Below are 22,161 nucleotides of genomic sequence, written 5' to 3' on the forward strand. Positions count from 1 at the left end.
ATTAAGTCATCATATAATTGCAAAAGTCTGCAGAAAGTTTGAAAGTTGGGTAGAGCAAAATAAACTATTTTTTAATTTGTATATTTCTTTAGCTATGGGTTATCCTAATATTTTAAAAGATCAATTATCTTGTAAACAAGGCGCTGTTCGCACAATCCGCTTTAATTGTATGTTTTGTTAACCATTTAAAATACAATGCTCTTTGTTTTTCTTGCTGAATCCTTTTATTTTATTTTTATTTGATGGAAACTATTGCATGACTGGTGGATCTGATATATCAATAAAACTATGGAATCCTTTACTTATGACTTATATGGGACACGGATATGAAGTGTTAGACGTCCGTTCAGTCTTCAGCTGATAGTTCACATATAGCATGGAATGGACAAAAGCATTTTTTATTGGGACGTTAGTACCGCCCAAATAGTGAGAAAGTTTTGAGGTCATGCTGGTATGTACTTTTATTAGAGAGTTGGGCAATTTTCTTAATGTTGATTTCATATGTGATTATTGGAGATCTTAATTGTTTTAATATATAGATTTTTTTTTCCGCAATACATTAGGGAATCTGTTCAAGCCATCTACTGTTAAGCTAAAAAGTATTGATCTTCAAAATTTTAAGAAAAGTAAATAAAAATATGTAGAAGTTTGTCTGAGGTGGCTTAGGGTTATACCTATTAAGTTGGTCCTCTTTTGTGCATTTTTTTTCTTTTTATAGTTTCCCACTTTTCACTGCCTGAAAATCTCAAAGGCTTAGCAATTACTTTAGGAAAGTACTAATACAAAGGTCTTTTTTAAATCTACACTCAGTTTTGTGAAACAAGAGTATTTCTAAACTTCTCAAACCAAAAATTTAATCATTAAAAAAAGAAGTATATTTAAATAATTAAATCCTGCAAAACTGGTTTTAAAACCATTGTGGGATTAAATTTGCTTAAAAATGTCTTCTGTCTCAAAAATTTTTTTTAGAGAAGTTTTGAACATTTTGTTCTTATTATTTAGATGAAAAAAACTCCAGGGGCCTAGCTACTAGGGTGTTGTAAGGATCGTCTTTTCCTGTTAGTGTTGCATATTACAATCTTAATTGGCAATTTCTAAATTGTCAGTATCAATAGATACACATTTCAAACAATAGGCTTTCTTTTTTTTTAATTTTCAACATTTTTATAATGTTTTAATTTCTAACTTTCTTTACATATTAAACTGGCGTTAACACTAAAAGCTATTTCAAATCACTTTAACAATGTTCTAATTTTCTTTTGAAAATCCGAAGCTAATCTACAAATTAAGCTTGTAAAAATAAATTTATCTTAGTTATTTTTTAAACATTTAAAAAATATTATCTATGTTTCTATTTAAAGAAATGCAGATTTCCATTGAGTGTAAAATTTTACACTTTTAAATGTACAATTTTTATGAGAAAATTTATTATTTTTTCCACATTTTCTATTCAAACTACAACTATTAGTATAAATAATAAAAAATAACTTTTTAAAAGAATTACTTAAAAAAACAAAAACATTTGGTTTAAACCAGCCAACCCTAGTACAAACAATGTCAGTTTTTGGTTTATAAAGGTCCTTGCCCAACAACCATATGCAAAAGTGTTGAAAATAAGAAATATGTTTATTAATGATAATAATACTTATAGGATACGATAATATCACAATCATTATTATTGACTATGATCAAATAGTGAGACCAAATTTACCTGATAGGCAGCAGCTTGAAGCTCAAAGAACTAAAGGAGCTCCCGTAGCTAAAACACTATGTCTTTTAACTAAAATATCTGTTTTTTGGTTTTGTGAAATGAATGAGCTTAAAATGCAAACAAAATCGCTATTAATTTAATGTTTAATAATCAATAATAAATAAAATAAAATTTTTAAGAAAAAACAACAACTTTTCTTTGGTTTTGAAGGAAAAATTACAAAATAAATTTTGAGTTTAACTTATAAGAATCCAGTTAATGTAGTCTAAATTAATTTCCCAGATATTATTTTCACTTTATATAAATTTTGTCTTAAAATGTTTAACAATGTTTTCTTTTGAAAATTACTGAAACTGTAATACTTTGGTTGAAAAAGTAACGCAATTCTAAGTTTTCAATTTGAAGGTTCTAATTGATGTTCGAAAAACAATATATTAAATTTTGTACAAGGGAACTATTTTTTTAAGGTTCTACAGCAAATATTTTTTTTCCTTACCTCACTTTGCAATGTACTTTTTTCTAATTTGTACATTAGAAGAAAATAAAATAATTGATTAAGAATATAAAAATGTAAAGCTTGCAAGTTACAAGTAGTATGACATGATATTATTTTAAAGCAAAAGGGCATTTATATATTTTTTTTTCTTCAAATTCCACATTTTTTATCACATGCAATATTTATTTTGAAACTTATATATTTGATATTAGGAGTTTAAAAAGATATTTTTATGAAAGGTGCTCCAAGACTAGGCAAAGAATAGTGTGCACAGCAGTTGGTACTTTGTTAAAATAAAAATATTTTAAAAATAAATAAGTCAATAATTTAAAATGAATAATATAATAGCTGATTAAATCAATAAAACTAAAATATCGCTTCAAATGATGCATAAAAGAATTAACATACGTGAACAAAAAAATATATATATGTTTATATTGCATATTTTCTTTATCTATTTTAACAGTTCTATTAGCTTTTCATTTCTGTCTAGTTTATAGTTTAAGTTGCTTCATTTATACATGGCACTTGTTTGTTGCTAATACAAGAAAAGAAAGTTCAGTGGTCTTATGACCATGTCTAAAAAAAATTTTGGTGATTGGATAGGTATCGGAATAAAGAGAAATTTAATCATTGGTTGTGTGTTTCGTGTTCTATCCAAGATGGAGGATAACTTGAGATAAAAGAATTTTAAACTGTTTAAAAGCAAGAAAGAACAACTTTTTTTTCAGGTTTTTTACGAAAAAGTAGAAAATAAATATTTTGTGCAACATATAAGAATCAAGTTGATGTAGTCTCACTAAATTTTCAGAATATTATGTTCATTTTATGCAAAGTTTATCCTGAAATATGTGTAAGAATTTCTTATAAAATTGTTAAAGGGAAGCAACTGAAAAGTTAGTGCTTTTCAAATAACAAGAATAATATGAAATAAACCACCAATTTTTCATCTGCTAATTGAAAATATCTAACGATTTTTAAAATTGGGACAAAAATTGTTCCTTGCTGCCCCTGTTCGAATTTCAGGATGATTGTACAAATGATTCACACACAAACTCTTCCTGTTATTATTATTCATAAATGTCTTTTTGCTTGTTAAAAAAATTAAAAAATCTGGATGTCATGTTTACTGTCAATTGTCTGAGTTCTACTTACAATTTTAAATTATTTTATTATATCAAACACAAATATGTGATTTTTCCACCATTTTTTATAAATTAATTAAGTACAATTAAATAGCATTTGTCTTTGATAAATTTTTAGCAAGATGTGTTTCTTAAATTATCATAAATGTAATAATGTGGTTTATTTTAAATTATTAAAGTTAATTAAATCCTTAGAGAAAAACTTCAAACAAAGTATATTTTCAACTAGTCATTTTTAAGATAAAAATGTTAGGCAGAAAAACTCTATTAGAATTTGTAATTTTAGAAAACAATTCTTAAAAAGAGAGAGAGAGAAAGAAAGATTATAATGCCTGGAAAAATAAACTTTACTGTTTATTAGTTAAGCTAATGTTAGCATTTTGAAAGTTCTCTTTGTATGCATGTAAATTTGGTCTAAATGTTGACAGACATTTATACTTTTCATAAACTAACTATAATTCATCAGTTTAGGTTATGTCAATGCTATAAAGTTCAATGAAGAATCTACAGTTATACTATCTGCTTCAGTTGATAATACTGTTTGTGGATGGGATTGTAATAGCAAGTCTCGCGAGCCTATTCAGGTGACTTATCTTATTTTTATTGTTGATTTTTAAATGGACAAATTAATAAGATAATGAATTTAAATTCTATTTATCTTGCTTTCAGTTTCCTTTTCTTTATTATTTTTATTACATTTTCTTAAATCCATTAAATTAATTTTTTTAAAAGCTTTTTTAATTAATTTTGTTTTTCAGTTATTTTAAAATTCACATGATGTGAAAGATTCTAGTATGTCATTGTCTGTGTCAGAGCATCAAATATTTTAATTTACTACATTTTTATTTATTTTGTAAAAGTAATTGCTTCTTGCATTTTAACATAATTTTATTTAATATATTAAACTGTAATTTGTTGAGCTTTTTTTAAATGAATTTTGTTTAATTAAGTCTGGTTTTAAATTTTAGGTTTCATATGATATGAAAGGTTGTATGACATCTTTGTCAATATCAAAGCTAAAAACACTTTAATTTACATATTTCTTTTAGAAGAAAAAAAAAAGTTCTTATATTATAACATAGTTTTATTCACTATATTAAAGAAGTCTAAGAGGCTTTTAAAAAAAAAATTTATTTTGAAATAAGTTTTTTTAATTGAGTATGATTTTTAATTTTAGGTTTGACATGATACAAAATATTCTACGATTCCTAAGTCTGTATCAGAAAGTGAAATAATACTTTTTGAAAATCTTTCTTCTGTAAAACTATTTACTCATTACATTTTAATGTATATTTACTTTCCATGGTATAGGTAAATGGGTAAAACTTTTAAATTGTTTATTTCTAATATGGAAAAGATTTTAATAAACATTATAATATTAAACCTATGAAAGATTTTATTTTCTCCCTTAAGAAGTGAGTGTATATTAGTAGATATCTTTTACACAGACCATCGGCCATTAAATATTATGATCTTTAAAGGTGTATATTTCCATTAAATAATTTTAACTTGATTTGAAATTATGTTATCATATTTTTTAGGTTCAGTCAACTGTGTTAACTTCACAAAAGATGGCCAGTGCTGTTTAGACAATACTTTGCGACTTACAGATAAAGAAGGAGGTGAAGTGCTTTCTGATTAATTATCATCTTTTATTTTAACTTTGTTAACATTTAATTTGAAAACTACTTTAGATATTGAGTAAGTTTACTTATATTTCAGTTCTTGACAAGTTTTTGTTGATTTTACCATTTAATCATCACATCAAAATACTGTCATAAATTTAATAAACGGCATATCTTTATTAGTATAAAGTTTGTTATTTTCACTTAAAATTAGCACATTGAAAGTAATTTCAAGTATTTAAATATTCATTTGCTACTTTTCTTTTCTCAGAAAAAGAATATCCTTTTGATATATAAATATACTTTATATGTTACTATATGCTTAAATGTACTCGACATGCTAACAAAAGATCTGCTTGCTGGAAATTCTATAGTTGCCAAGTTACTTTTAAAAATACATTTTAATGATTGTAAAGTACTTTAAACATTCAAACAATTATATATGCCATTATTTCTTTACATAGAATAAAATAGGGTGATTTGAAACTTTTAAGTTTAAAAGTTAAATTACTGATTACAAAATATTAAAAATTTATACTTTTATTAACTTTTTTTTTCTGATTTTGACAGTTCTGTTGAAATCCATTGTTATAATTTGGATTTAATCCACTTTAATTATTATTGTACAATTTATTTTGATTTTAATAGTATGAACACTAAAATAATAATAACTCAACGTAAAGATTTAAATTCTTTAGGAAGAGAAGAATTTTCTTATAAGATATTCAAGAGAAAATGAAAAGAAGATTAAATTTTGTTTGTGCTCAAAACTACAATTTCTATATTGATATAATTATTCATAATATACTTGTATTTCGTTGTATATTAATATTTATATATTAGCATATGTTTCTATATTAGTGTATACTTGTATTTTAATAAATATTTTGAATACATTATTAAAACTTGCATAGTAACTCTCATCATTAGTTTTTGAGAATTTTAAGCAGTTTTTGACAATTAAAATATGTTTATGATGCTTGACGTGTCAAAGACCAAACCCTCTTTAAGTAAAAAATCAAATCTGTTTTTATCTGTCATTTTAACCTTTATTAACTTATAGTAAATAAAAGGAATGTATTTGTTATTTGGTTTTAATGCATCTAAAAAGAGAAATGAAAACTATACTAGCAAAACAAATTAAATGTGGGTGGAATATACGGCTTTTAAAATAGCTATTTTAAAAAATAAAAAAAGTTGTTACATTAATATAATTATACTATTCTTAAGCCTTAACTTGCATGACTTCTTGGCCAATTTACTGGCTTTAGCAGGAGTGTTTTTACCTTAACAAAAATGTGTTACTGAAGGGAAAATAACAATTATGATAGCAGAATTTTTAGCATAAATACAAACAAGTAAATTTGCAGTAAAGAATCAGCAAGATTTTATATATTTTGTAGGCTGTATACATCCTCTAATTTTTTCTTTCTGTTTATTTATGAACTTAGCAAAAGTTTTCAATTAATCTGATTAATTGTCACCTTATATTTCTGTAAAAATAAAAAAACAGAAATAGATATAGTGTATTTTTTTCTTTTCGGAACTAACTCTATAGTAAAGCCCGTCCGTACATTAATTTTCAACTTATATTTTTGTGAAAATTGAGAAACTGTGTTTTGTTTTCTCCCTTCCGATTCTGATTTCTCCTTTCTGATTTCTGACACAATAGCAAAACACTTGAGTGCACTAATTGTCAGCTTATATTTCTCTAAAAAGTTTTTTTTAAAAAAATCAATATCTTCTAATTATTGCTTTAAAAGACATCCTCTCGAAAGGTATAACTTGTTATAAACAAATGACACTTAATGCGCTGTTATTCAAAGTTCTTCATTTTAAATACAAATTCACAATAAAAGTTTCAAACTCAACTTAAGCAAAATTAAAATTATTTTTTCCTAAATCCTTTTATTTAGCTGACTTGAGCTATAGTAACATTAATTGACAGTTACAACACATGAATAACATTCTCTGTGCCTGATTGATTGAGAGCTAAAATTTACTAAAAAGAAACTAAATTAATATTTACCTCATAGACAATGCAAAGTCAAGACAATACAAGATTACTTCAAATACAAGATTACTTCATCTAGTGGAATCTCAAAAAAGTATGATAACTATACTTGGCACTTCATTAAAAGATCTAAGCTAGCTGATAAATAATTTGTGCAACTTTGGCATAGTTGTGTCTCTTGGTTGGGAAGAGGGTTAAATGTATTAAATAATCTATTAAAATTAAGTCATAATGCTGCCATTTCAACAATGAAACTCCTTCAACAGATAATGGTTATAATGTTTATATAAATTATTCATAATTAAATGGGTCAATTTGTAATCATGTATATAAAAATAAAATTAAATGTCACACAAAATTAAATGTAAAATAACAATGCAAAGTTAGACTGCAACTGAAAATCTTCCATCACTTAGGAGAAAAGCAAGATATGGGGGGGAACTTGTTCAAGTATTGTTTCTGTCTTTGTTATCATTCTCAATTTTGCCTAATTTTAAAGCTGCTTATTGTAACTAACCCCCTTGGCAGAATCGTGGCGAGATTGTCGCAGAATGTTACTAAGTTCTTGCAGAAAGATTTCTCATTTAGGAAGTGAAAATTCTTTTCTCTGCAGAAATTTTCTGAAGATTTTATCTTTCCTTTACCTAATTATATTCAAAGGATGCCTTTCTCGTGCATCGAGGAGGGAAAAAAATGCTTCTGATTTTTCTATTCTCATTTGAGAACCACAAAAAATAATAATAATAATGAAAACATGGTTTTCTTTTCTGCAGAAATTTTTGTTGTATTTTTTTTCTTTGCAGCTATTACTATTAATTTCCACACAGTTTTTAAAATTCGAAATTTTTTATTACAACAACAGAACCTCAAAATTGAAGCACGCATTTAGGAAATCTTTTTTGAGGGGGTCTATTTGCGTGATTTCGTCATCGATCATTTTTTTCGGTAGTTACTGCTACGGATTTCACTATTTTTAAATTTGATTATGACTTACGAAAAGAAAAAAAATTACTGTGTTTTCCCCTACAAAATTCGAGAATATCGCTCATAATATTGGAATAAAAAAAATATTCCAAATTCAATTAAAAAAATTACATTACTATTACTTTTATTATTTTATTATTATTATTTATTATTTTTTTGAAGTTGACACTTCTGTTACTTTAAATTAATAACAAGTATATTTGTTTTTATTAAAAGTATATTGCAGAAAGATATTAATGCTAGAGAGGATTGTCGCACAAAGCCCGAAAAAACTCTGCCAGAGGGTAACTCACGGACGATGATAGGTATAGGAACTTTTAACTTAAACAACTGTGATTAATAATAGTACCAATTATTGTTTTTTCAACAATTGCTTTTTTACTTAGGTTTTAATTAAATATCTTTTCCATTATTATAAATGAACATGATTTTTAATTAGGTACATAGGCCATAAGAATGAGAGGATAGGAAGCTGCCTCAATGACACAGATTCCCTCGTAGTTTCTGGATCTGAAGATGGTTGTGTTTACATGTGGGACCCAATTGAAGTCAGTCAGTATTATTTTGTTTTTTTTTAAAGACAACTTTTTAATTAAAAACATGACTAAAATTATATCTATCAAGAGTTCCAAAAATGACCAACAATTTGAAAAGCGAATTGAAATAATATGCATGTAGAATTGCTGCAGTCCACTTTTAAAAAAACGCATTGTTTGTTCTCAACAAATTCAAAATTAGTTTAAAAATTTATCAGCTGATGATTGTTAAAACTGTAAAACAATAATTTCTACTACATGTCAGGTCATTCTGTTAATTTTGTCCTCAGACTGTAACTGCAAATAGGTGTTATTTGAAGAACATTGTCTTATAATTTTTCTCAATCGCAATATCATTTGGAAAAAAAATCCTGTCACTTGTTGACAAAACTGTTTTTTCATGCAAAATGTACATTTATCTCTTTTGATTTTTTTTTTTCCTGTTTAAAATTTCACAGTCTTCTTTGAGCCCCTCAGTATTAACACAGTGCATATTTGTGAGATTATACTTTAAATTTTTTTTAAATCATAAAACAGATATAATTGAAAATTATAATATTTTACTGCTGTACAAATATTTTTTAAATGGGTGGAAATCATTAATTTTTTAGTCGTCTCTATTTTTTTTTTTTTTTTTGCTACTTTAACTCTCTATTTATCTCACATGTGATGTAGCCTTTTTCGAAATTACGTCGTCTCTGTTTCGTTATCTCTGCCAAAAATTTTACTAATATAATATTATACAAAGAATGTTCATACAATGTAAGTGATATCATAAACAAAAGAGCATTAAAATAGCCTTAGTGGATGGATGAGACAGTGTTTTCACTACAGCGCGAGAATCTCGCATTTTTTTTATTTTCTCGCCTTAAAAATTTTGGGAAAATGTAAACAAATAGATGGGCAGTATTTTCCTCTTGGCTGTGCAGGGCTGATTGTGCTCCGGAAATATTCCGGATTTTTCGCTAACAGTGATCCGGAAGTTTCCGGAGATCGAAGGTCCATACTTTTCGAAAAATTATTGATCACAGAATTTCCAGAAATCAAATTTTCAAAGGTGAAACTTAAAAACACAGTTTATTTGTTTGTAAGGGAGAGCCAGATACTTTATAAGCTTATATTCATGATTAATATTTATTTTTTTATCAGTAAATAGTTATTATAATCATAAACTCAAGAAAGAAAGACATATTTGTAAATTTTAATTACTTCTCCAGGTCATCATAGGGATGTGCAAATGGTATAGGTATGAGTAACTCAAGAAATTTTCCGGAATTTTGACTTGGGCATACAATCACCCCTGGCTGTGTCACTTCCTGTGGGAAGTTGGGTCACTTCCTGTTATCTCAGCTAGAAGGAAGTGGGTGTTTCTGTTTTTAGTCAGTTATATCTTTGCTTTGAATAGAAGATGTTTCTTCTCTTATGCTATGTTTAGAGAGAGCTATGTGATGTTAAAGAGTTATGTTTAGTTTAATTGAATGTAGTTTTTCTTACTTTATATTTAAAGATTTATATTCAATAAATATAGTTGTACAGTTTTCCATGAAGTGAATTCTTGAGTAGTAATAGATGTCTTCAATATCTTATACTTAGTAAGCTGGCCCCTATTTTTCAACAAAAAAATTATTACCGCCCAAAGTTCGCGCACTCTATTAATCAATTTCAAAATGCGCAAATCTAGTGCATTTTGGGAAAAGTTTTGTCACGTGACATTTTGAATAAAATCCGTTTCACTTTTCTACCTTGATCTTTCATTATTTTCAACATTTGTGATTCAGAATAGTTCAGCATCTGTTGAAGGTCTTTTGGCACCCAAAACCGAATTAAGACAAAATATTGTAACAGATTGACTGATAAGCATTTGAGCAACCTAATGAGAATAGCTGATGAAAAAGTAGATATAGAACATTTTCCATATGATGATGCAACAAAAATATTCAATTTTTTAAAAAATAGAAGATGTTAAATATTATAATTAAAGAAGTAATTTTTATCTATTTGTGTTTTTCTATTTGTATTGTAATCGATTTGTGTTTTTTTTAATTTTTAGAAATCTCACTCTGTTTTTGAAGAAGGGTGAGAAATTCTCTCCCATTTTTTTTCTATAATAAAAACACTGGATGAGGTATGTTTCCATTCAGCACATGCGACGTCATAATCACTCAGAAATCGTTTTTGATTGTACCAACTATCGAGGTCTTTTTGGGCAATTTAAATGTTTAATAATTAAATAAATACATATTTGATGGAGAAAATCAATCAGATATTCGAATTCAGGAAAGAATTTTCAATATGTTATGATTGAAAATTTTTAAAAATAAGAGATGCTGTAATTGTCCATTATACTGCGGAAAATTTTTAATGATTGGGCTGCTTCCATTAAATCTAACTTACTACTCGAAATTTGTTTTTTTTTTCATAAATGTGTTACTAATACCCCTACTCTACACAAACCAGTAAGGATCAAATGCTTTTTACTGGGTATCTCTGATTCTTGAATTTAATAAGTCTTGCACGTGATTTATGGTATGATTTGTAAATAATTTGTTTTGAATCATCAAACTCTCTACCATATTTATAGTTTTTGTATGCAGGATATTTGTGTAATCCATATATTTTCATATAAATGATCTATTCATTTAGTCTTTTTGCTGTATATCAATCGTTTTTTAACATCCAATCTGTCTCCATTTTCAAAGCCTTTTGAATTTTACAAGAAATACAGTAATACATGAAATTTCTTTACATTTTACAGGAAGTACATAAAGGATTGTTTTGGAAGTGTTTTTTAGTTCATGTGATTTTTTATACTTGGCACTAAGATTTAAAGTTTACAAAGGTTTGGGAAACCTATAAAAGAAAACAAGTATTTTTGAACACCCTATACCAGAAAATCAAGCAATAAGCTCGTAACTTTTATTGATTACTTCAGTTGTTATTTTTAATAACTACGTGAAGTTTCCTAAAACTAGAGTAAATTTTTATGGAAATATGAACATTTTTATAAAAAAAAATTTGCTGTAACTTTATAAATAGTCAATGGAATTTAACAAAAATTTTGAAGCAATTTAAAATTAATTATAAAATTGTTAGTTTAAAATTTTAAAAGAATTCATTAAAAACTCAAATAGATCTAAGAATTTAAGGCAGTTTTATTATACTGTGCATGCACAGAAAAATTTAAAAAAGTTTTTTCATAATTTTGTAGTAAATCTTATTTGAAACTTAAAAATTTAAAAACTAGTTTTTGTACTTTCAAAAGAAAGCCTGAAATTATCAGGGGGTTTGCACAAATTATATTTTATATCATAAGACAAATTTTAACAACAAATGATAACACCTTATAATAATCATTCGGAAACGAAAATCTGACGATATAAGGAAAGAAAATATATTTTTATGGTGGCTAATCCCCCACAATGCTAGTCTCATTTTTAGTAAATCTTGTTTAATAGTGCAAAATAAAATTTGTGGAAAACCTCTTATCATTTTGAGTTTTCTTTTAAGAAGTACAGAAACTACTCAGAAATTTACTGGTAACTTTTTTAATTTTTTCTGCATTTGTTCAGTATAAAAAAACTACCTTAAATACTCTTTTTATGCCCAGTTATAACAAGTTTTTAAAAAAATTTAAATCAACAATTTTGTAATCAATTTTAAATTGCTCCAAAAATTTTATTTAATTGCTTTAAATATTAATAGACTTATAGAGAGAAAAAATTAATTTCAAAAAATTAAATTTTTTATAAAAATGTCCATATTTCTATTAATATTTACTCTAAGTTTACAAGCTCATTGCTTGATTTTCTGACATAGGGTGTTCAAAAATACTTGTTTTCTTTCGTAATTTATTGTAGATCTCCTAAACCACTGAAAACTTTAAATTTTAATGCGAAGTATGAAAAATCACATGATCATGAACTAAACACTTCTAAAGTTTCAAAATAATCCTTTATATATTTCTTGAAAATTTTTTAAAAGAATGTCAAAAACTGAAAGTGTCTCTTCCTTTATTGCAGGGCACTGTATAATAAATTTAAAAATATATAATTTATCCTATTTAAAATACATAGAATAAGTTAAAATTTTAATTTAAACGAATTTCTCCTGTTCTAGTTCAGGGTTTTCTTCACTTTCAAACATGAAAAATTTTCTGTCATGGTCGAAAAGGTAATTTAAAATCTAACACAGAAGAAGTAGGTTTATAACAATCCAAGAAAAAGAAGAAGAAAACACCATAAATTTTAAAACTATCATTTAAACAATGCATAACTGAAATATTTTGCTAGTTTAATAGTTAATATTAATTTCCAAAAAAAAAAAAAAAAAGAAATGTTAAAAATCACTAAAATATACATTAATATTAAAAAACAAATTGCAATGAAAATTTGACTGGTTGAAAAAAAATCTTAAGTAATGTTTTCAAAGAAACTATTAACAAAACTTATTTCAAAAAACTTGTTAACAAATATGCTGTAAGCCAGAAAAATCTATATATATTTCTACATAGTATATCTGAATGCACTTGTATTTATTTATTTCGAAGGGAAATAACATAAATCCTTTTTAAAAATGAACTATTATAATTGAAACTCTGCAGTTTTTAATTTTCTGCATAAAGATTTAAATAAATAAAAGTAGTTTTTTTTTTTTTTTTTTAAAAATGAAGAGTAAATGTTATTTTTTTTAAAAGAACTTCTTTGCTCTGCATTACAAATTTATGAATAACAGTAGACATTTGATATAATGAGCCTCATGGTTTGTGCCAAAAAGAATTTGATAACTAACAAAAAGATGGTGATAGCCCAACTCTTTCTTTATTATTGTTTGAAAAATCGACAGAGTGATTGATACATTTATTGTATAATGAGAGTTACATAGATTAGGAGTGGTCATAAATTACAACTATCCAAGACTTAAGAATTTAAGGGGTTGTGTCACTTGTCATTCATTCAAAGGGGATTCAAGGAGTTTTGCATTTATTATGTGTTAAAATCAAAGAAAATAATGGTTTAAATAATTTATTGAAAACTTCTTCTGTTGTTGTTACTCATCCCCCTGGTGTAGGAAAGCTTACACCAGATCCTAAAGACCCCCTCGCCTGAGAACATTGAAAATCTTACAACCAACAGCTGCCGCCAGGAAGCTCCTAAACAATACATATCTGCCAAGTCTCCTGTTTTTTAACGAAGACTCCTGTATTTTAAGACTATCTCCCGTTTACCTGTAAATTCTCAAATTTCTCCGTATTTGTTGAAGAAATTTTTGAAAAAAATATTTGGTGATAAAATGTTCGCTGATAGCAAAAATACTTCTCTTATTCCTCAATAGATGGTGCTACTGCAAGTACCGCAACATGTTGAGTGTTTATAGTTTAAGTAAAGTAATATAAATATAGTGAGTGTTATAGTAATTATAAATAATGGTTTAAAAAATCTTCTTCTGATTAAGATTTGCATACGTATTTTTTACTTTGCTAAATTTAATATAGTTTTTGTTAAAGTAAGTAAATTATAAGTAAATAATATAAAGTTTATAGTCTAAGTAAATAATGTTAAGTTTATAGTTTAAGTAGTTATAAATAATGGTTTAAAAACTCTTCTTTATATTAAGATGCATATAAATATTTTTTACTTTGCTATATGTAATTATTGTATATTATTTCCAATTTTGACTTACATAATTATGCATGATGTATCAAAACTTTACTTGCAGCCCAAAAAAATTTCGCTTGTGAAATCTCCCTTATTTTATTTCTCCAATGTTGGTAGGTAAGAATTAAGAAGATTTATCGCATAATTGAACTTTTTCTAGATCAAATTATTGAATTTTGGTCTCTATATTAGAATTAAACATTTAAATGTGTACCTTCTAAGGGACTTGAAAACAAAATGGAGCCTATGGAATAAGAGACAGAACTTTAGGCATCATTCATTATAATGAGAGGCATACTGTCCGATATTAGACAACATACTAGAAAGCATAAACTATTTGAATAGGGTGTGAAGTATACTGAAAAACTTAATTTATTGAAAACTATTTAAATAAGTTCTTTGTGTTGTATGCTTGTTCTTGTAACACTTTACTATGACCCTCCAATTGTTGATTCATTACCCTCTGGTAAATTGTGACCTATATAGATTTTTTAATCATAATTTCAGAGAATTCCAATAATTAATATTGGAATTTAACAGTTAAATGTGTACCTTCTAAGGAACGTGAAAAGGAAATTGGATCTATGGAATAGGAGATGGAACTTTAGGCATCATTATTATAATGAGAGGTACACTATAATAGGAAACATACTAAAAAGTGTATACTGTATTTGTATATGGTATGAAGTATACTGAAAAACATAATTTTACATAAGTTCTGTGTGTTGTATGCTTGCTCTTGTGACCACGTTATAATCCAATCTGATAGATTGTGACCTATAAAGTATTTTTTATCATAATTTCAAACAATTCCAATAATTAATATTGGAATTTAACAGTTAAGTGTGTACCTACTAAGGGACATGAAAATAAAACAGTATCTATGAAATAGGAGATGAACTTTAGGCATCATTTGTTATAATGAGCGGTACACTATAGTAGGGAACATACTAAAAAGCCTATTCTGTATTTGTATAGGATATGAAGTATACTGAAAAACATAATTTTACTAAAACTATTTAAATTAGCTATAAAACTACATAAATATTAATAATTTTAACCCTTCAATTGTTAATTCATTACCCTCTGATAGATTGAGAAAGTATTTTTATCATAATTTCATTCTAGCAAAATCGTGTTCATTTGCATCAAATATTTATGTCATTTTTTTAGGGTTCCATTAAAGAAACTCTCAAACATGAAAGACATAAAGTGGTTCATTCAATATCGTTTCATCCCTCAAAACCTATTATGCTGACTGCGGCTGAAGCAGATGCATATCTTTGAATTGATTCTTCTGAAATCTCAGATGTAGGGGATGACAATTGAAGATGCACCACCAATTCTGAATTTGGTGTCATCGTCTTGTACATATCTTTGTAAATATTTTTAGTTAATTATTAAATTTAAAGTTTGTATTTAAATTTTTTTTAATTTTTGATATCAGTTCTCATTCAGTTTTGCTAAGCTTTTATTTAAATGACTTCTAATTGTGAGTTGTCTGAGAAAATAAAATGTTCAGTTATAAAAAGAACTTTGCCTGAATGTTTTTATCATATATCTATAAAGTTTCAGATTAAAAAAAAAAAACATTTGTAAAATTTATCTATATATATAGCACAATAAAAAAAAATGAAGAAAATGATTAAGTTTTATTAACTGTGCATAAATTGCAACTATATAACAGGGTTCCCACAGTCCTTAAAAGTCCTTAAAAACTGCTTAATTTTTATTTTGGAAAATAAGGGCCCTTAAAAGTATTTAATTTTGGTTTAAGGTTTTTAAAAGTCCTTAATTTCTTAGCATCACTATTGTTGATAGAAACAATTTTTCATTTCAATCTTTTAAAACAAAGTGTCGCTCTTTTATCACTTAGAATTAGACCATGCATCAAAGGTAAAGCATTTTAGAGAGACACAAATTAATGTGTGGGAGATGCTAGTAAGGGGAAGAAAGCCTGTCCTTCATTAATATATTCTGCCTATTACCTAGGATGATACTCTATGAGGAGAGTGAAGCATTCTAAAAGAAGAAAAATAGTATGTCAAGGAGGATACTGCACATGGAAGAAATAGTGCTTTTGGGGGGGGCACGATTTTAAGGTACCTAAAGGGAAGACCCACGCTAACCTTCAAAATTGACAGAATTCAAGAAATTTAGTTCTACTAGTAACACATCTGCTTATAGGAATTAAGTAAAATGCTAAAAAAAGAAGTATCAGAAAAAAATGTTGTACTGGAACCCATAACAAAATCTATTTCCTAAAATCTTGTAGAATTACATAAATTTGTATAATATTTCAATATGTAATAAGTAACTGTAAATTTATGGAAAGCATAAAATTTTTTAAAATTCATGATTGCACTGAAAATTAAACAGATTTGTAAGAAACAGGGTTTGAAAAATCCCAGCCCATCTTGGTTTTCCATCAAAAACCTGGAGTTATTGGATTTTTGATGTAAGCCTCATGTTTTTTTTTTGTTTTTTCCAAAAATACTTTAAATTTTTTTCCTGATTACTAAATAAGAAAGCATGATTGACTTCTAACAAGAAAGTTAAATATTTGATAACTATTTATAATTTGTTATGTTACAATGTAAATTTTTTTTTAAAGTTTTTGATTGTTACTCTATAATTTTTATTTCTTAAGGATAAGCAGATTGTTACAGAAAAATTTAAATCTACTCAACTAAAAGATCTTTAGATTTTATTCATCATTTTATTCAGTTAACATTGCAACTTAATGTACTGTTTTTAATTTTTGTTCAATTTTTGGTTGCTTTAAAATTAGTTGATGTTTTTACCAGAATGTTTAGTTACATTATGTAAAGTCAATTCCTAATAACAGGTTTGGCTGGAAATAATTTTGTGCCTTTCATCATAAAAGTAAATATAACACATTTGCTGGTCTAGTAGTGTAAACTTGTTAAAAATAATTTTTTCAATGTTTTTACCAAATTTCTATATTTACTCTTCTTTTTTTTTTAATATGCATGTAAAAAATTGCAAATCCTAATTTCTGCTCTTAATTTTACAAATCAATTTCAATGAAATCATTAAAAATGGAATACAGATTAGTTTCATACGTTTAACTTTCACAATATGAATGATGTTAACTTTTAACAATCTGAAAATGTATTTTTTTTTTAAAAAAACCGACCCGGGTTTGCAAAAACTGTGTGGTACTTCTTTGGCAAACCCTGTTAATTAATACACTTATATCAGTGCTTACATTATAATAAAATTGTTAGTTATTATTTTTTTTATTGATTGATTTTTTTAGGAAAGTAAACAATTTGCACTGTATCTGGTGGCATTCTATGATAAACAATCATACTATTTTTAAGTCTTTAATTTTTCAAAAAAGTACTTAAAAGTGCTTAATGTTTGCATTGTTGAAAGAGTGGGAACCCTGTATAAAGAGTATAGATAGATTGTATATATATATATAGATAGATAGATAGAACTCATAAAATAAGTTAAAATATTGACAAAACATGGAAAATAATAAAAATTAATGAAAAGAGAAGAATAAACTTATTGAAATAAAATATTTAAGCAAAAATTTTATTTATTTATTTAAAAAAAAGCTTTTTAAAAAGCTGGAAAACAAAATGAATAAAAAGATATAATCTCTTCATCAGCTGGCACGATTATATCCGCAATAAGAAGTGCTTTCTAATATTGTATCAATATAACCAAAGCAAATTATATCAAAAAAATGTTTGCATGCTCCTCACACTATTGTATTGATATATTTTGTTTTGGCTATATTGATACAACATGAGAAAGCACTCTTTTTAGCTGATTAAAATTGTGTGTGTTTTTTTAAATACATAAATAATTTCTTAAGTATTTTCAGAAATATTTTATATTAATAATTTTCCTTATTCTCATTAATTTTTATTGTTTTTCATGTTTTCTCTGTATTTTAATTATATATATTCATTTATTTTTCTCCATACTTACCACATTTAAAGCCTATAACTTTCAACCTCTTTTTTTTAATTTTTTCTTTCTAGTGCTATCCAAGATAGATATATTTGAGTGTATGTATCTGCTTAAAATCATTATTTTCGTGACACAATTTGAATGTTTCTTGCTGATTCTTAAAATTGTGATTGCATAATAGAAAAACTAAACATTATTTTGATTACAAAAGAAAAATATTTATGTCAAAATATATTTACAATTTTCTGAAATATCTTTAGCACAATTTTGAGTTCGCCCCTGAAAATTAAACTTAAGCACCAGAAAACAATATAGATGGGTTACTCTTATTACTTTTTGGTGCAGCTGCAGAAAAAGAAGCGAAAAGGTTTTTTTCACCATGGTAATAAATTTTATTCATAGTTTTCAGATTAAAAGCCATTTCAACAACAAAATTCAATGCACCAGAAAAAGAGTTAATCATTTTTCGTAGGTTCTATATCAACCGATATCTCATTAATCAATAACCAGTTTGATTGCTTCTTGATGAATTCTATCCGTATACACTGAATGTTCTCTTTAGGCAATGTCGTGTTGACCGTTGCATCAGCTTTTCCCGTTTCAAAAAGAGCCACGGTGTTAAACTCTGAACAAACAGCCTTTCTGTCTGTCAGCATTTTCTTGAAAACTGTTGCCACTTTTAATTCTGCGTACCTTATAATATCCTCCTTGTGTGACGGAAGGCCGGAACTGACGAAAATTCTACGTACATTTGCGGGTTTCCTTAAAATCACATCAAAACTGTCATTCCTCTTCGGTGCGCTACCCCAGAAGAATTTATCGGATTCGTCATAGCAATACTCCGGGTAGTGCTTTTTGTATACGCCTATTGTAGTGACATCTGCCGGTGGATTGGGAAAGTGGTACACTCGTATGTTGTTCGAAAAGCTTCTGTCTTTTGCTTTTTGGATTTTGCCATCGAGTGAAGAGTAAAGCCACATATGCTGGAATAGCCCTGGTATTCTCCTGGTGACGATCTTTTTCTCGGGTACCATGATATCAAGGAATCGGAGGATCAGAAGATCTACTGGCTTTTCTAGGTGAAAGAGCACCAGGAATTCTGACAGTTTCCTCAAATCCTCCGACTTGAACAATCTACCTATAATGTAGAAACTCGAAAACGTCAGAGACACCCATTCCGAATTTTCCCTCGTTCGAATGAATCGTTGGATGGCGCTTACGAAATGAGGCGACGACTCTATGTCGTCTTCTAAAATTAGAAAATATTCAGAAAACGATTTGGAATATTTCAACAAGTAAGCAAAATCTAACACTTGCTTGGATCGCCAAGCAATTCTTTCTATCGTATCGTTGTAAGTCCGGCGAGTTATCTTCATCGGCGGATATATCTCGGGATAAGTTTGTATGAGAAGTAGCAAACCTGATCGGACATATTCGTTGAATAGAAGCATTGTTTCTTTCAGTCTTTTGTGTCGGATTTTGGTGTCACTGTCAGCATAAAGAACAACTATTGTGACATCTTTTCTTTCATCTTTGTCCATGTTCTCAAGCAGTGATTTCAATGTTTTGTGGAGGTAGTTTTCTTTTTTCCGCGCCACAGAAGGTATGCCTATTGTAATATATTTACTTTTCCTGGTGTAAACATCAGTTGGTTCGGAAACTGTTTCCTCTTTTACATTTGGCACACGCTGGAAGAAGAAAATTTATTTTTATGTTGTTTTGCAAGCTACATTCTATTTAGACGTTGCATTTCTATTTAGACTGGGTTTGACTGTATAAAATATGATACATAAAACTAAATAATTCACTTTTTAAACATGGTGCGTAGCGTTTTTAAAAAGTGCTTAAAGGTGCTTATTTTCGTTTCTTAAAAGCCCTTAAAGGTGCTTTTTCCATTAAGTGTTTTTAAAAAGTGCTTAATTTTCCCTTTTCGAAAATGAGATTTTTTTTCTTTATCGTGTTGATTTTTCGCCACGTATTATGCGAAAGCGTGCTTTTCACATAGTTCTATTCAACGTTTTCACAATTCATTCAAAGACAATCCCTTTCGTTGTACCGTCAGTCCATAGCGTATGAAAACGCCAATCGTTTTGCATGTTTGATGAAATACTTCCAAACCTACTGAGCTGAGTACGGTGAGTTTCTAGCAGTCTCATGTGCAACTCTTTGCAAGATATTCTAAATTTCATTTTCTACCCTCTGAAATCGAACCGAAAAATATCTCGATTCTTTTTATGGTGGCTAATATAATCAAGAAAAGAGTTCTTTGTCAGAAACGAGTTGTTTTATCATGATCATCTCAAGTCTTTGAAAATTATTTTGTTAATGTATATAGTGCTTAAAAGATGCTTATTTTTTGTTGAAAGATTTGGTTACACACCCTGTTAAGAGTAATTACTGAAAATTTATTTAATTTTTATTTACTACAAAGGAAAGTTTTATTTATTTAATTCTATTAGTAGTATGTTTTACACTACTATGTTGAGTGCATCGAAGCAGCGCGCGTGACCTGACGGGAATTTCCCTAAAAATTGGTAGGGCACTGAACATGCTAATCAATATGGGATCCAAGAAGGCTGATGGAACGGGTGCTGCAATTGTTCAATATGAAGATGGCATAATTACATCGGCCACACAATTGAAACTTAGTTCTTACAACACAGTATTCCAGGCGGAAGCAATAGCACTAAAGGAAGCCATCACTCACGCCATAAAACAAAAAATCGCAAGCCAAACTACAATATGGTCAGACAGCCTATCAACAATAATAGCACTTAAGAATTATAATACCACTCATCAGATTATACAAGACATCCAAAATATACTTAATAATACTAATGACCTTCAAATCTCATGGATTAAAGCACATAACAACAGCGATGGAAACGAACAAGCAGATAATTTAGCTAAAGAGGCAATTTATACGGGTCAATTTTTTAAAATCAAAGTTCCACACTCATTTATTAAGTTTAAAGCTAAAACTCAAATTAAAAAGGACTGGCAACACTACTGGCATCATCACAAACCGAAATCAGGCACATTAATCAGAGAAATTTTTCCAGATGTCTCATTTAAACCTTTGGAATGGAATAGGCAGCTAATCCTCTTCTTTACAGAGCATGGCCCCTTTAAAGCATATCTAAAGCGATTCTGCCTGGCAACTGACAATACATGTGCCTGTGGAGGAGTGGGAACAGTGTGGCATTATGCAATAGAATGTCCGCTTACCACATCCTACCACTTTAAACAACCGAAGCTAGAATTCCTCATAGCCTGGAAGAGATCCATCTGTAAGAATACAAAGTTGAAACAGAAGGCAACCAACCTCATTAATTTTCTAGAAGAATACGAGGAAATCCTGAAATAATTTTCATGAAAAAATGACAAAATTATGCAATATTGAGCAACAACCACAACTAAACTTGGCCAATTAGGTCTGGATACTTTTTAATCAAATGCCCTAACAAATAGAATAATCGCTTCTTTTTTTTTCATATTTCTTTTTATTTTCTTCTCTTTTTTGTTTCTATTTGCTATTTTTTCCTCTCTTTTTTCAATCTGTCTCATCTTCCAACCTTAACCATTAACCGATAAATGCCCTTTTAGGGGCATAGGCGCGGGGTTAAATGTTGGTGTGTGTGTGTGCTAATCAATATGTGTTTATTAAAGTATAATTTTAGCAAATACATCTTAAGAATTTTTCCTGTATTAAATATCTAAGTATTGATTTGATTTTTATCTGAATAATTATTTCTCCTTTTAATTGGCTTTCACGACTTTAAATCATAATGCATTCTTGTTGCAGCAACATACTTTACAATCTCTTGCGAGTAAACTGACGAATGTTACCCTGCCACTAACCTGTTTACAAAGGATCTCTCAATTGCACTTCAAAAGTATATACTGTACTGTTGTTGTTTAATGGTTTGTAAAATAACTAATAAAAAGTATTTTATTTTACAATCATCGTTGAACAGCCGACCCAATTTTTTGGTTTGCGACTACCAATGTTCTAATCCGTATCACTGTTCGAATCAGGGATTCA

The 22,161-nt window shown here is 27.7% G+C and overlaps 1 long non-coding RNA gene across 1 annotated transcript; it reads left to right on the forward strand.

Moving 5' to 3' along the window:
• Positions 1 to 4: 4 nt before the first annotated feature.
• Positions 5 to 22,079, forward strand: LOC147802026 (uncharacterized). Its single transcript, XR_015430508.1, has 7 exons — positions 5 to 451; positions 3,819 to 3,936; positions 4,894 to 4,974; positions 8,415 to 8,527; positions 9,729 to 9,871; positions 15,339 to 15,544; positions 21,922 to 22,079. It is a non-coding gene; the product is annotated as an uncharacterized LOC147802026 (long non-coding RNA).
• Positions 22,080 to 22,161: the final 82 nt, after the last annotated feature.

Source organism: Parasteatoda tepidariorum, chromosome 11 (genome assembly GCF_982258835.1).
Source record: "Parasteatoda tepidariorum strain Cologne lab strain chromosome 11, Ptep-v5.0, whole genome shotgun sequence".
Lineage (NCBI taxonomy): Eukaryota > Metazoa > Arthropoda > Arachnida > Araneae > Theridiidae > Parasteatoda > Parasteatoda tepidariorum.